This window comes from Erinaceus europaeus, chromosome 9 (assembly GCF_950295315.1).
Source record: "Erinaceus europaeus chromosome 9, mEriEur2.1, whole genome shotgun sequence".
NCBI classification, from domain to species: Eukaryota; Metazoa; Chordata; class Mammalia; order Eulipotyphla; family Erinaceidae; genus Erinaceus; species Erinaceus europaeus.
In genome coordinates, this window is record NC_080170.1 from 118,505,132 (window position 1) to 118,519,828 (window position 14,697).

At 46.4% G+C, this 14,697-nt stretch overlaps 1 protein-coding gene across 4 annotated transcripts in view; it reads right to left on the bottom strand.

Moving 5' to 3' along the window:
• The window catches only part of TIAM1 (TIAM Rac1 associated GEF 1), a 447,258-nt gene that overhangs the window by 368,896 nt on the left and 63,665 nt on the right, over positions 1-14,697 (bottom strand). For 3 of the 4 annotated variants that reach the window (XM_060198598.1, XM_060198600.1, XM_060198603.1), the window contains exon 2: positions 13,850-14,050. The gene's annotated coding sequence lies outside the window, so the exon portion shown is untranslated. The remainder of the gene's footprint in view (positions 1-13,849; positions 14,051-14,697) is intronic. The other variant, XM_060198601.1, reaches the window with a different exon arrangement.

Consider the following 14,697-nt stretch of genomic DNA (forward strand, 5'->3'; position numbering starts at 1 on the left):
AAATAGTAACTAATCGAACAAATTTGATTAAGATGGAACAAGACCCTGGTTACTTAAGCTTCTGACTGTCCACAGGGCCCTAGTGACCCACACTGAACCCCACGCACAGGTCCTTGACCTCCCTGGGCCTCCTCCGATCAAACAGGATTAAAGCTGAACTAGCACCTCTTAGCACAGTTAGGGTGAGGAAATAGGATAATGGCAGCAGCCATATCCAGGTAAGTAGTCTATAAACGTTAGCTAATATTGTTGATGTCAGTACAATATTCGATCTAGAAAGCATCCGCTAGTCTGTATCATGATTGCTGGTAGCTTAGCAACTGATGGGGTTGAGAAATTAGAAACTCAAAGAATGTCGCATTCAGAGGCTCTAGATTCACAACCCAGTCTCTCCTTGAGGCTGCAACAATGCAGATCCAAACATCTCTTCTTATTCAAGGAATGAGGGAGTTAAGGGGAACCGATCACATCTACCCTCGGGGCTGCTTGGAACCTAACAAAATAACCCAAACTACTGGATCATCTTACAAAGAAAAATCACAAACACAAATGGCTGCATATACTGTCAAGAATTTTTGTGCTCCCAGATAAGAGATTGCAACAGAAGAGGTTGAGAAAGTGCTAGTGTCTTCAAGGAATTGGAACAGACAAATGAAATAGTAAACCGTCCACCTCAGTTAGTTGCTACAGGAAACAAGCACACTTTCTGTGTCCCTCATTCCCTCCCCAGCACCCCTGAACTCCTGCACCCCAGCACAGAAGAAGGCATCTTTTTTTTTTCTTTTTTTTCTTTCTTCTTTTAATTGACTGGGACAGAAAGAAATTGAGAGGAGAGGGGAAGGCAGAGGGGAAGAGAGAAAGATAGACAGCTGCAGACCTGCTTCATCCCTTGTGAGGTCCCCTGCTGGTGGGGGGTCTGGGGGCTCGAATCAGGATGCTTGCACGGGTCCTTACACTTAGTAGTATGTGCATTTAACCCAATACGCCACCACCCAGCCCCAGAAGGAGGCATCTTAAGGTAATTTCCTAATGTGTTCCCAAAGGGAAAGAACTGAAACAGGGTGGTCAGCACAGTCCTGGTTTTGCTTGTTCAACATCTTGTTCCTTTGGAAAGGGTGTGCTTCCTATTCTCTGTATGAAAAGTCCCAGCCTGGCAAGAACCTTGGAAGAGTAAGACAGGAAGACAGACACCTAGCACTTATTATGTCAGGATTTCTCAAGGGCTGGTCCATCCATCCATCCATCCATTCCTCTACATCAGAACTAATATGACACTCATTCAGATGGAAGATTCATAAACTGGTATTCAATAAACTCACTCCATCCTCTCCCGGCCCTATATCTTTGAAGAACAATTCACCATGTGATTTGCTCAACATAGTGAAAGATAAGTAGAAGAGATGTGTCCCTTCTCATCAAAGCCTTCAAGCTATTTCTTTCACCCCTGCAGTCGTTAACTAGGAATATGATGACCAAGAAAGGCAGGTTGGAGAGGGCAGAGCCACAATGTGGAAGGAGCCTGGGTCTTGGAATCATCATTTGGGAGACAGCATCATGTGGACAAGAAGTAAACTATTGGAGGCCAAGCAGTAGCACAGTGCGCTGGGCACAAAGCTCAAGGACCAGGGTAAATATCCCAGTTTGAGCCCCCAGCTCCCCACCTGCAGAGGGATTGCTTCACAAGTGGTGAGACAGGTCTGCAGGTGTCTTTCTTTCCCCCTCTCTGTTTTCCCCTCCTCTCTCAATTTCCCTCTGTCCTATCCAACAACAATGACAGCAATAACAACAATGATAAACAAGGGTAACAAAAGGAAAAAAGTAGCCTCCAGGAGCTGTGGATTCGAAGTGCAAGCACTGAGCCCCAGCGATAACCCTGGAGACAAAAAAAAGAAAGAAACCATTTTTAAAAATATATTTTTCAACTTCTCAGAAAGTTGAAAAATAAGAACAGAAAGGAAAACACAAGCAGAACTTGGACTGGAGTTGGTGTATTGCACCAAAGGAAAAAGACTCTGGGGTGGGGGAGAGGGTTCATGTCATGGAACATGATGGCAGAGGAGCACCTAGTGGGGAGGTGAATGGAAATGTGGACAACAGAGAAATGTTACACATGTACAAACTATTGTACTTTACTATTGACTGTAAACCATTATTCCCCCAGTAAAGAAATGATATAATATATGCCATATATATAGATAGGTAGATAGGTAGATAGATATCTCCCCATAGGAGTAAGGTGGTGGTGCATCTAGTTAAGTGGACATGTTACTATGTGTAAGGACATGGAAAGAAGCCCTGGGTCCCCATCTATAAGGAGAAAGCTTCATGAGTGGTGAAGTAGTGCTGCAGGTCTATCTCTGTCTTTTCTCCCTCTCTATCTCCCTTTACCCTCAATTTCTCTCTCTTACCAAATAAATAAATAAATAAATAAATAGTAATATATAATGTTTTATGTTTTAATGAAAGTAAGAGGGAGAGACAGAGAAACTGAGACCAGGCCACTGTTGAGCTCTGGCTGATTTACGATGGTGCAGAGGATTGAACCTGGCACTTTGGAGCCTCAAGCATCAAAGTCTTTTGCAGAACCACTATGATATCTTGCCTGTCCAGCAATAAAGTCTGATTGGGATAAGCCATTGCAGTTATGGTTTTGCGACATAAGTCAGCAAATATAACTTCAAATAGCTAATGTATCTGGAATTTATCAAGCCCCCGATCTTGTATACAACATGGCATAATCAAGAGGTTCTTAAAAAGAAAAAAAGCTATTCTGGCATCTCCTAAAATAAGGACTCCAGACTGCCGCAGTGGAGGTATTACAATAAAGGAGAGAGAGCCAGCTTAACTTCAAAACAAAACAAGAAAAAGTGGGTATTCTTTGCTTTTTATCCATGGAGCAGAGTGATGGAGTCCAAGTGGGTGGAGGCTAAACTAGCCTAACAGGATTCTTGCTTAGCCAAGTCAAGGACAGAAGACATGGAAGGAGGAGGATGAGTAATGTGATCAGATAGTAAAGGTGGTCAGATACCCAAACTGGGGAGTAACTTAACCAGATTCTTTGCAAGACAGATTGAACAGAGCAATGAAAGAATCAGGAGCTAAGGGGAAAAAGGTTTGGCCAAAGAAAGGATTTTTTTTTTAATTAAATTTTACTACACTTATTTATTTTGATGGGAAAGAAAGAAAGAAAGGAGAGAGGGATATGAAAAGGAGAGGGAAGGGAGAGAGATAGAGAAAGAGGGAGAGAGAGAGAAAAAAGAGAGAAAGAGAAAGACAGAGAGAGAAACTGAAGACCTACTTCACCACATATGAAGTTTTCCACGGGCAGGTGGGGACTAAGAGCTTGAACCCGGTTCCTTGCGCATGACAATGTGTGTGCTCAACCCAGTGCACCATCCCTCGCCCCCCCCCACGGAAGTTTTCACTACTTTGGGGAGTTCTGAACAAAAGCACTCTTGCCTGGAAAGATGCAAATGGTAACTCTCACTTCTCATTTCGTATCTTAAACTCTGAGAAACAAAAGGAAGGACTAAATTACAAACATGGCTGGGCCTGCCTAATTCCCCACTTAATTAAACACTCCAGTGATGGACAAGAAATAATGAACACACATCTCAGGGCCGCCTCCCCAGACATTACATAACAACAGGAAGTGGGAGGAGGTCAGCATTCCCCACAAGACAAGCAATCCCCTTCCAGAGCCACTTCCAGAGTCCTGAAGCCCAGAGCACTGAGTCCCGAGCTAGTCTCACCCTTTGCCCTCTGAGGAAGAACAGGACGTTGGGGGGGGGGGGTTATAGAAAGCAAATACCCTGAGTTAAGTGTTAAAATTCCTTCCAGGGTATGATCTTGCTTCTGGCTTCTTCCTTACAAGAATCTTTTATATATTTTTTAAATTATTTTTATTTATTGGATAGACACAGCCAGGAATTGAGAGGAGGGAGAGATAGAGAGACAAAGAGACACCTGCAGCCCTGCTACACCATTCGCAAAGCTTTCCTCCTGCAGGTGGGGACCGGGGGCTTGAACCTGGGTCCTTGTGCACTGTAACATGTGCGCTCAATCAGGTGCGCCACCACCCGCCTCCCCCCCCCAAGAATCTTGCAAATCTGGTTGTTTTGTTTTGCCTTTTTCTTTTTTGTAGTTGTTTATCTGTGATTTATGAAAACAGATCAATGGCAATCTTGTTTTTTTAAAGATTTTATTTATTTATTTATGAGATATATAGGAGGAGGAAGAGAGAGAACCAGGCATCACTCTGGCACATGTGCTGCTGGGGATCGAACTCATGACCTCATGCTTGAGAGTCCAGTGCTTTATCCACTGTGCCACCTCCCGGACCACACAATGGCAATCTTTTAATGCTTCTAATATAAATATATATTTTTAATTTTCTAAGTTTTTGCCACCAGGATTATCACTCTGGCTCAGTGCCGGCACTATGAATACACCGCTCCTGGTGGCCATTCGTTTCTTCTTTTTTCTAAGTTTTACTAGATAGGACAGAGAGAAATTGAGAGGACAAGGAGAAAGAGAAAAGGAGAGAAAGAGAGTCACCTGCAAACCTGCTTCACCCCTCATGAAGCAGACCCCCTAAAGGTGGGGTTGGGGGTGGAGGGGCTCGAACCCAGATCCTTGTGCTTGGTAATATGTGTGCTTAACCAGGTGTGCCACTGCCTGACTCCTAATGCTTCTAATGTATACTTTTGATGTTTTTTTCATTCTCCCTCTAAATTTCTGGGTGTCCTAATCTAATACAACAGGAAAAAGAAATCCAGTCAGGAGGAGAGAGATAAACAGGATTTGACTAAGTGGGGGGAAAAAAGTCATCAATGTAATTCCCACCCCCTTTAGGGCTCAGCAGAGCATAGGTGTTTGTGTGGGCAGCGTGGAGAAGAAGCCGCGTCTCTAAACTCCTATAGCGACAACAGGCAGGCAGCCTCCAGAGCTCTGTCTTAGCAGAGGCACTGACACCCACACTCTGTCTGCGCTCACTTGCTCTCCTCTCTGGGAACTTACTAGGGAGAGAAATCCAGGACACACAAACTAAGGGCTACAATACTCCCAATTGTCAGCTCATGGGAAGTAGATGGGACTATCCGGTAGACGCTAATCTAATATTGCATCTTTTTATTGATTATTGACTAGAGACAGAGAGGAGGTGAGAGGGGAGGGGGAGAGGGAGAGGGGAAGAGACAGCCCTGCATCAACTCTTGTGACACTTTCCCCCTGCAGGTGGGGACCAGGAGCTTGAACCTCAGTTCTTGTACACGGCAGTGTGTGTGCTTAACCAGTGTGCCAACACCTGGTCACACCTAATATCCTTTTTAAAAATATACTTCTGGAAGCCAGGCAGTAGCACAGTGGGTTAAGTGCAAAAAAAAAAAAAAAAAAGCAGTAAGGACAACAAAATGGGGAAAAATGGGGAGGGGGGGAGGACTCCAGGAGCAGTGGATTTGTAGTGCAGGCACCAAGCCCCAGCAATAACCCTGAAGGATAAAAAGAAACAAAAAAAAAATTTTTTTTTAAAGTATAGACCACCTAGGGCCAAGAAGCAGTGCACCTGTTAGAGCGCACACACTACTATACTGGGGGACCTGGGTTCAAGTCTCACGTTCCCACTTGCAGGGGAAAGCTTCACAAATAGTAAATAAAGCAGGGCTGCAGGTCTCTCTCTCTGTGTCTCTCTCTCATTTCATTCTTTCTCAGTTTCTCTCTGTCCAGTCAAATAAAATGAATTAAAAAATTTGAAGTAGACCACCACAAATAATGGCTCCATGGTCTGGCCTCTCTCACCCACAATTTTTTTTTATTTGCTCTCTGTGGAGATACATATGTCATTTCTATCTGTGACATGATCAAAATGAAGTCTGAATGCAAAAGATACATAGAGAGCAAAAGAAATAGACAAAAAAAAAAGTGATGAAAGAAAGGGAAAGAAAAAAGTGAAAGAGAACAAAAGCAAAGAAGAAATAAGAGGGAGAAAAAGAAGAAAGAAAAAAGAAAGGAGCCACAGTATCCCCAAGATATCAATGGCATGCATTTAACCACCACAATCAGAAGTGGAATAAGAATGGGCTTCCTACCGGCAGTCCCCCTCCACCCCCCCAAAAAAAAAAATGAAACAGTGGCTAGGCCACTCACTCTCAGCCACCCCCAAGTCCCCAAGGCTGTTTCAGTGCAGGATATGACAGATGTGTCGTTCATCTTGGATGAAAGCAAATGCTGAAGATGGGAAAGTTGCAGCTCTCACAGTAAAACTGGAAAACCAGACAACACAGTTCAAAAGGAAAAAAGGCCCTTCATCTTGAGAGCAGGTGTTGGAAGAAAAACAGATCTAAGCAGAAAAAGGCAAGATGGGTGGAGACAGAACCGGGAAGTCTGGAGTGGGCTTGCTGACTAGGAGGATGTGAGATGGATGATTCCACCACTACCTAGAAACACAGTAACTAGGACCATCATGCTGGAGCCTAGAGGGGGTGTTAAGAAAAGTGAGGGCTGGGGAGACAGCATAGTGGTTCTGCAAAAGACTTTCATGCCTGAGGTTCCAAAGTCCCAGGTTCAATCCCCAGCATGGCCAGAGGTCAGATCTGAGTACTGCTTTGCTAGATAGATAACTAAATAAACAAACTAATAAAATCTTTTTAAAAATTAGACATGGGGCTGGGCAGTAACGCACTGGGTGAAGTGCACACAGTGAGAAGCACAGGGAGTGGTGCAAGAATCCCAGTTCAAGACCCCAGCTCCCAACCTGCAGGGGAGTCGCTTCCTGGGCGGTGAAGCAGGTCTGCAGGTGTCTATCTTTCTCTCCCCCTCTCTGTCTTCCCCTCCTCTCTCCATTTCTCTCTGTCTTACCCAATAATAATAGCAACAACAACAAAAATAGAAGAAAATGACTGTCAGGACCAGTGGATTTGTGGTGCAGGCACCAAGTCCCAGCAATGACCCTGGAGGCAAAAAAAAAAAAAAAAGAATTGGACTCTAGTCAGTATTGGAGCATAGGACTTGCACTGTGGGTTCCAGGTTCAATCCCCAACACCATGTAAGCCAGAGTTGAGGGGTGTTCTGGTATCTCAAGTTCATTTAAAGAAACACACACACACACACACACACACACACACACACACACGACTGGAATCTCCCCCAAATCACCTTTTAGAAGGACCCCTCTGAGAATGCCCATGCTAAACAACAGGGCCTCTCTGTTCATCTAGAGAAATAAATCCAAAATGAACTCTATGTTCCCATGATGCTCGGCAGGAAGTGCCCTCTGTGGTCATGGTGGCTCTTCCTGTCGCTGCTCCCTGCCCACAGCTAACGTTTTCCAGGGAAGAATCAGTACACCCCCACTTCCTCCTGCTTCCCTGGATTTCAGAAAATGCAGAGCACACAAAAAGACCTCAGTAAAGAGCAGTGTGGACTCACAGAAATGCCTGAGGACACAAGGGCCTGTCCCTCCTTGAGAGTCCATCTTAAGGAAGCCAAACCAGGAGCCTGCTTCCCAGAGCCACAGAAAGCCAAACTCTGCTGCCCCAGCTTTGGCAGGTAGGCAGATCTGCTCTTTTCTCACTGTAAGGAGACTTGGAGGAGACGGGATACATTGTTGCAACCAACCTCTCCACTGACTAACAAAAGTGTCACCCTTTTGTAATGCTAGAGAGGGGAAAGGCAAGAAAGCTAGGAACTGGATTGGGGGCAATCAGAAGAGACGGATTGGGAGTCGGGTGGTAGCACAGCGGGTTAAGTGCAGGTGGTGCGAAGCACAAGGACCAGAGTAAGGATCCCGATTCGAGCGCCCAGCTCCCCACCTGCTCCCCACCTACAGGGGAATCGCTTCACAGGCTGTGAGTGGTGCAGGTCTGCAGGTGTCTATCTTTCTCTCCCCCTCTCTGTCTTCCCCTCCTCTCTCCATTTCTCTCTGTCCTATCTAACAATGACGACATCAATAACAATAATAAGAACTACAACAACAATAAAAAACAAGGGCAACAAAAGGGAAAACAAATAAATATTTAAAAATTAAAAAAAAAATAAGAAGAAGAGAGGTTTTGAAGGTCCTGCAAACTTCCTGACTCCCACAATTATTTCTGCTGAGGTAATGCCCATCAAAAGGGCAGGGCCAGCAGGAACAGAAAGTGGGGATGCTGTTTCTTTGTCCCATAAGCAGTTCAGGTCACCTCTCTCCCCTACTCCCAAAGGGCTACCACACAATTCCAAACCCAGTCTTTTTTGGGGGGGTGGGTGGGGTGAAGGGATTATTTCACATTCAACAGCATCTAATTTTCCCAGGAACCAATTCAGCAAAGAAGCCAACCAGAGAACGAAAGGAGGAAAACACTGCCCTGGGTTCTGGGACAGGTGGGTTGAGGCTTTGCACTGAGGACACATCAGGCCCCAAGAGGCACTGGGGTCGGATGGGTGGCCCCTACCCCAAGCAGTGACAGTGGCCAAAGGAGAAAAGAGCCCAGAGGACTCAGATCACCACGCTTGACTTAGTAGACCCTATTTTTTTCCTCATGAATTTTTTAATTCAGATAATTCACTCAGCATTTCTTTAATAAAAAGGGAGAAAAAAATAACTGCATAGAGGGAAGTTAGCCAAGCCTGTATATGTGTGTGCTTGAGTAATTCAATTCCCTATGACCTTGGTGATTCCAGCAGGACAGAAAGCACCCAGCACCCAGTACCCAATGTGAGCGAAATTCAAGGAAAGAGCTAAATTCGAGGAAAGAGGAAAGACTCCTTGACAGCTGGGGGATGTGTTGGGGGGGGGGGGGGTCAACCAGAGTGGGGAGCTGTGGGTACGTTCAAGACTCCTAGTGCTAGTGCCATCACACAGTCCAAATGTCCAAATCACACTCTCTGCTAGTTCCTCTCATGCCAATCTCTCTCTCTCCCTCTCCCTCTCTCTTTCTCTCCCTCTCACTAGTAGTCACCCTACTCTGCTCAGGTTCTAAAGTGAGGACCCAGAGAGAGCGGTCAGGGACACTGTCACTAAAATGTCAGATCAGATTCAGAACCGGGTCCTTCACCTTCTGAGGGCATCATGGGGACAGTAGACAGACTTCAGGGTCTGAAGATTTAACAATTCCCAGTCAGAGGTGACTATTCAAATCAAGCTCTAAACAAGACCCATACATTATGTTTAGTGCACTGGATTCTTCAGATCCTTTTGGGGGTCCCTCCTCCTTTTACTCCCTTTGCACCATTTGGGGGGGAGCAGGAACCCAGTGTCCAGCTAAATGTCTGCACCATTGAAGGCACTGCCCTTGCCCTTCTTTCTCTGGCTCCCTGGTCTCCTCTCTGTCCTGCTTTTCTGAGAGCTGGGGCAGGAGAACTAAACATTCGGGCTCACACAGAGATTTGACCAGGGGTGCTCAGAGCCCCTCACGTGGAAAATAACAAGTGCCTGAAATTTCCCAGAAACACCGAAGCAGCCATTGCTTTGCCATTAAATGTGACTGGGGTGAATCACTGTCCTTCTCTGGGCACTACATTTGTCACCTTGAACCATCCCGGTGACATTAATTGGGCACTGGCTGTCCAAATAGCCTTCAAGATTCCTTCCAGCCATCGGTGGGGTTGGAAGTCGGGAACTCACACAATGCACCAACCCAGGGAAGAGCAACGTCCTCCTCGGTTGGGAGAGTGTCTGACACCACAGCCAGTGAAATGACAACGACAGAGAGACAGAGACCACAGATATCAAGCACAGAACAAAACTTCAGTCCTCAACAGAGTCCAAATGGGAATAACGCTATTTGAACAACGGTGTTTCAAAGCATTGGCAAACTGGATGTATGCTCATGGAGAAATGATAAGAGGAAGGGCGGTGTGAAAGGAGAATGCGGTAGGCGACTAACTTGGTTTGTTGATATGGTTTGGTTTGTTTGCCACTGGGGCTCACTGTCTGCACAGCTCTGTTCTTGGCAACCAATTTTGGTCTTTCCTCTGTATGGCGAGTAAGAGACAGTGAGAGATGAGGAGAAAGATAGAGGAAGAGAGGGAGCAGGCAGTGGCACACTCAATATTGTGCACACATCACTATACGCCCTGGTTTCAAGTTCCCAGTCCCCACCTGCAAGAGGGAAGTTTCACAAGCACTGAATTAGTTATGCAGGTGCCTCTCTTGTTCTCTCCTTCTCTAGCTACTCCTCTCTCAATTTCTCTGAAAGAAAAAAAACAAGAACAAACAAAAAACAAAGAAAACATAATAGCCGTGAGGAATTGTAGAGAGCCGCAGCAACAACACACCAGGAAATAAAAAAAGGGGGGGGGGGTTGGGCAGTAGCACAGCAGGTTAAGCGCGCATGGCGCAAAGCACAAGGACTGATGTAAAGATCCCGGTTCGAGCCCCTGGCTCCCCATCTGCAGGGGGGTCACTTCACAGGCAGTGAAGTAGGCCTGCAGGTGTCTATCTTTCTCTCCCCCTCTCTGTCTTCCCCTCCTCTCTCCATTTCTCTCTGTCCTATTCAGCAATGATATCAATAACAACTATAATAATAATAACCACAACAACAATAAAACAACAAGGGCAACAAAGGGGGGGGGAAGCTTGCAGGAGCAGTGGATTTATGATGCAGGCATAGAGTCCCAGCAATAACCCTGGAGGCAAAAAAAAATTGACACAGAGAGAGGAGAGGGGACTAGGCAATGGCGCACCCAGTTAAGTGCACATATCACCCTGTGCAAGGATCTGGGTTCAAGCCCCCAACTCCCACCTGCAAGGGGAAAGCTTCGCGAGTGGTGAAGCAGTGCTGCAGCTCACGCACTCAATCTCTCTCTCTCTCCCTCTTCCTCTTGATTTCTGGCTGTTATGATGAAATAAAGATATTAAAAAAAATTTTTTTCACTATGCCCAAAACAAGAAATATTTGCCCTTGATGAAGACATTTCAAAGAACGTGCAGCAGATTCTCAGAGTGACTCTCCAGGACTATTTCCAATCAGTGTTAAGGGGCACTGCTAGCTCCTCATGCACCCCATAACTCAGATCAGTTCTGGGGTCTGAAGTCACACTGAGAAAAGGTCCTCCAGCAGTGTCAGGAACTCAGGGACCGGGGGACGATGGAGAGTACCTAGCCCTGCCAATGGGTCCACCTGCCAACGCCCATGCCCGACAGAGCAGCAATTTCAGAAGCCAGACCGTCCACCTTCTGCACCCCATAAAGAATTTTGTTGCAGGGGGGGCTGGGTGGCGACACAGCCAGTTAACCATATATAGTACTAAGCACAAGGACCAGCGCAAGGATCCAGCTCCCCACCTGCAGTGGAGACGCTTTACAAGAGGTGAAACATATCTACAGCTGTCTAGCTTTCTCTCTCTTTCTATCTCCCCCTCCTCTACCAATTTCTCTCTGTCCTATCCAATGAAAATGGGAAAAAATGGCCACCAGAAGCAGTGGATTCCTAGTGCTGGCACCGAGTGATAACCCTTGAGGCAAAAAAGAAAAAAAAAAATTGGTCCATACTCCCAGAGGGGAAGATGACCAGAGGGCTCTGAACTCCACCCAGTTCCATCAGGATCCAGAGATAGAAGAAAAAGGCAAGGCACTCGGAAGTAGTAGAAAGGGAAAGAAGGCAAGACCATAAGAAAAACGGGCAAATATTTAAATAAATATAGACAGATAACTACAGAAATAACAGTCAACCCATATCCATGGCCTTGGGAGAACTAGTGCAGTTTCCAGTGGAGGAAATGGGAACACAGAACTCTGGTGGTGAGAAAGATGTGGAATTATGCCCCTATTATCTTATAATTTATGTTATGAATTAATATTAAACCACTGATAAAGAAATGTAAGGAGCCAAGTGGTGGTGCACCTGGTTAAGCACTCTCATTACAGTGCACAAGGACCCGGGTTCAAGCCTCTAGTCTCCACCTGTAAGGGGGAAAGCTTCACAAGTAGTGAAGCAGGGCTGCAGGTGTCTCTCTGTCTCTCTCCTTCTCTACCTCCCCCGCCTCTCTCCATTTCTCTGTCTCTATCTGATAACAAAAAATAATTAATATATTTTTAAAAAGAAATTAAAAAAATAGTACCCACCCCCACCACTACCTCTTGAAAGAGCCCAAGGACAAGAAGTGAAGAAGAAATAGCGTCTCAAAGCTGTCTGGAATTTTCCTCTCTCCCTGTTGCATTCTGGAATGTTCTGGATTCCCAACCCTCAAGCAGCCTCTCTGAGTGATGAGGAAACTGAGGGTCAGGTCAGGCCCTGAGGTGGGGAAATGGTTGCTTCTCTTTCTTTTTCCTGCAGGTGCTTTTCTGTGGCGGGAATGGGCCTTGGCTATCTCATCAAGGATGTCCAGGAGGCAGGTTAGGGGCTGGGGGGGGGAGTGAACCAAGGAGGCTTCTGGAGGAATCTGACACATACCTGCCAAGCTATCCAGTCAGGAATTCCCAATTCCCTGGGAGATTATTCTGTATTCTAAGTGAAAACCACAGGGTTCAAGTAGTTCTGTTCTTACTTCCCCAAGCAGTCTTGGGGCAGCAGCGAGGGCCCTGCTCATTCATGATGGAGTGACCCCCTCTGTTCAAGTCCTACTTTTTATTGGCCCTGTACCAAACATATACAGAGAGAGAGAGAGACAGAGGCAGAGAGAGAGAGAGAGAGAGAGCAAGTGCAATGGGGAAGAGATAAAATCAGAGGACAGACTTAGAAGGAGAAAGGAATTCAGACCGCCCTGCCGCCTCAGGGGGGTGCCACCACTAGCCCTCAGCTTCGCTCCGCTTCAGAGCCAGGTGGCTAATTACACACTGTGGTGCCTATTGCAGCCACAGGCATTAGGAAGCAGGCTCTCTCCGCTCAGCGATATGTTCTTCTCATCCTGTGCTGCAATCACTTTTTAAAAAAATAGTAATAATTACGCTTTGGGTTTTATTACATTAAGTGGTAATTAAGAAAAATCTTTTATATTTTGAATCTATTTCTGTTCTTTTTTTTTTTTTTCATAACAAATCCCACAGTCCTCCATATAATCACAGAGCACAGAACAGAACCAAAAGATAAAAGGAATCACTTAGACAAAGTAGCAGAGTGCCGTATAATAGAACGGCACAGGCAAGCCTACTCACCCTGAAGCCCCTCGGCATGAAGCATGCACAAAAAGAACAGAAATGTTCATTCTTTTCTTTCTTTTTCTCTTTCTCTCTTTCTCTCTTTCTCTCTTTCTCTCTTTCTTTCTTCCTTTCTTTCTTTCTTTCTTTCTTTCTTCTTTTTCTCAATATGGAGGCCTGATACATGTGCAACCCTACCACTTCCAGGACAGTCGTTTCCTCCTATAGCTTTCAAATAAACAGAAGGAGGCAGAGAGAAAACACCACAGCACCGCTCCACAATACTTGGAGCTTCCCCTGGTGCTGTCATACAATCATGTGGAACCAGAGTCAGAATGTGGGGCCCATGCATAATAAAGGCACGCACTCTACCCAGGGACCTTTCTCCCAGATTCTGCCCTATCTCCCTTCCAATTATTTTAATTGACAATGGGCCAACCCAGGGCCTGGTGTGTGCAATCTACTGCCAAGTAGCCTCCGTGGATCAATTTCTGTGAGAGAGAGATACTGAGGCATCAGAGCACCTCTCTTCATGCCTCGGGTTCTGAGGCCCCCAGGTTCAATCCCCAGCATTGCCAGAAGCCGAAGCTGTCCAGGGCTCTGGTTAAAAACAAACAACAGAAGACCCTGAGGTCACCTGAAATGGCCCAGTGGACAATTAGCAGAGGCCCCTCCCTTAGGGAGATTCCTGCTGGACCAAAGTCTGGTCTGCCAGCAAGAAGGAGGATATACCCGCTCCTAAGGGCATGAGCTCAGAAGACCCCAATGTCTCCCCTCAGAGATGAAGCCACTCACCGCTCACGAGGGGGTCTGTCCTCTGAACTGGGTGTCATTCAGCATGGGTCACGCCCAAAGCACCTGGTGATACAGGCTGTGGTCTCCACTGAGAGTTCTCTGAAAGCTTCAGGGCATCGGCGACCGAGGACGCTGCTCCCCCGCCCTCCGGGTCAGAAATAAGGCTTCCGGGAATGTGGGAATCCAAGCACTGCCATCAACCTGGAAATCAAGATGGAGATATATATATATATAAAAGACTTCTGAGTGATAACAGGATAAAGCCCCTGCACTCTGTTTCACCACAGCCAAAGAGAAGCATCACTGATAGCACAGCCTCGAGCCGGGCTTCCGAGAGAGCTGCCAGCACAGTGGAGAAGCCGCGGGTTCAGGATCAGAAGCAGAGGAGCAAAGACATCAAGAGTCCGAACAGAGTCAGACCCCCGGTGTCTGCTCCTCACAAACCTTATGCAAGACTACAGTCCTGGCGTGGCCCACATGGGTTCAACCATGCTTAGAATCCGGGTAAAGACAGCCCAGGGGCCGGGGCAGTGGCGCTCGGTAGAGCACACACGTTATCACGAGCAAAGACCAGGGTTCAAGTCCCAAAGTCCCCACCTATAGGGCGAAAAGAGCCTCAACAAGTGTTGGACCGATGCTGCAGGTCTCTCTCTCTCTCCTTTAACTATATATATATTTTTTATTTATTGTAAGATAGAGACGAGAAGGAAGGAGGTAGAGAGGGAAAGAGACAGAGACACCTGCAGCCCAGACTCAGCACTTGTGAAGCTTTCCCCCTGCAGTTAGGGACCAGAGGCTTGAAGCCGGGTCCTTGCGCACTGTAAAGTGTGCGCTTAGCCAAGTGCGCC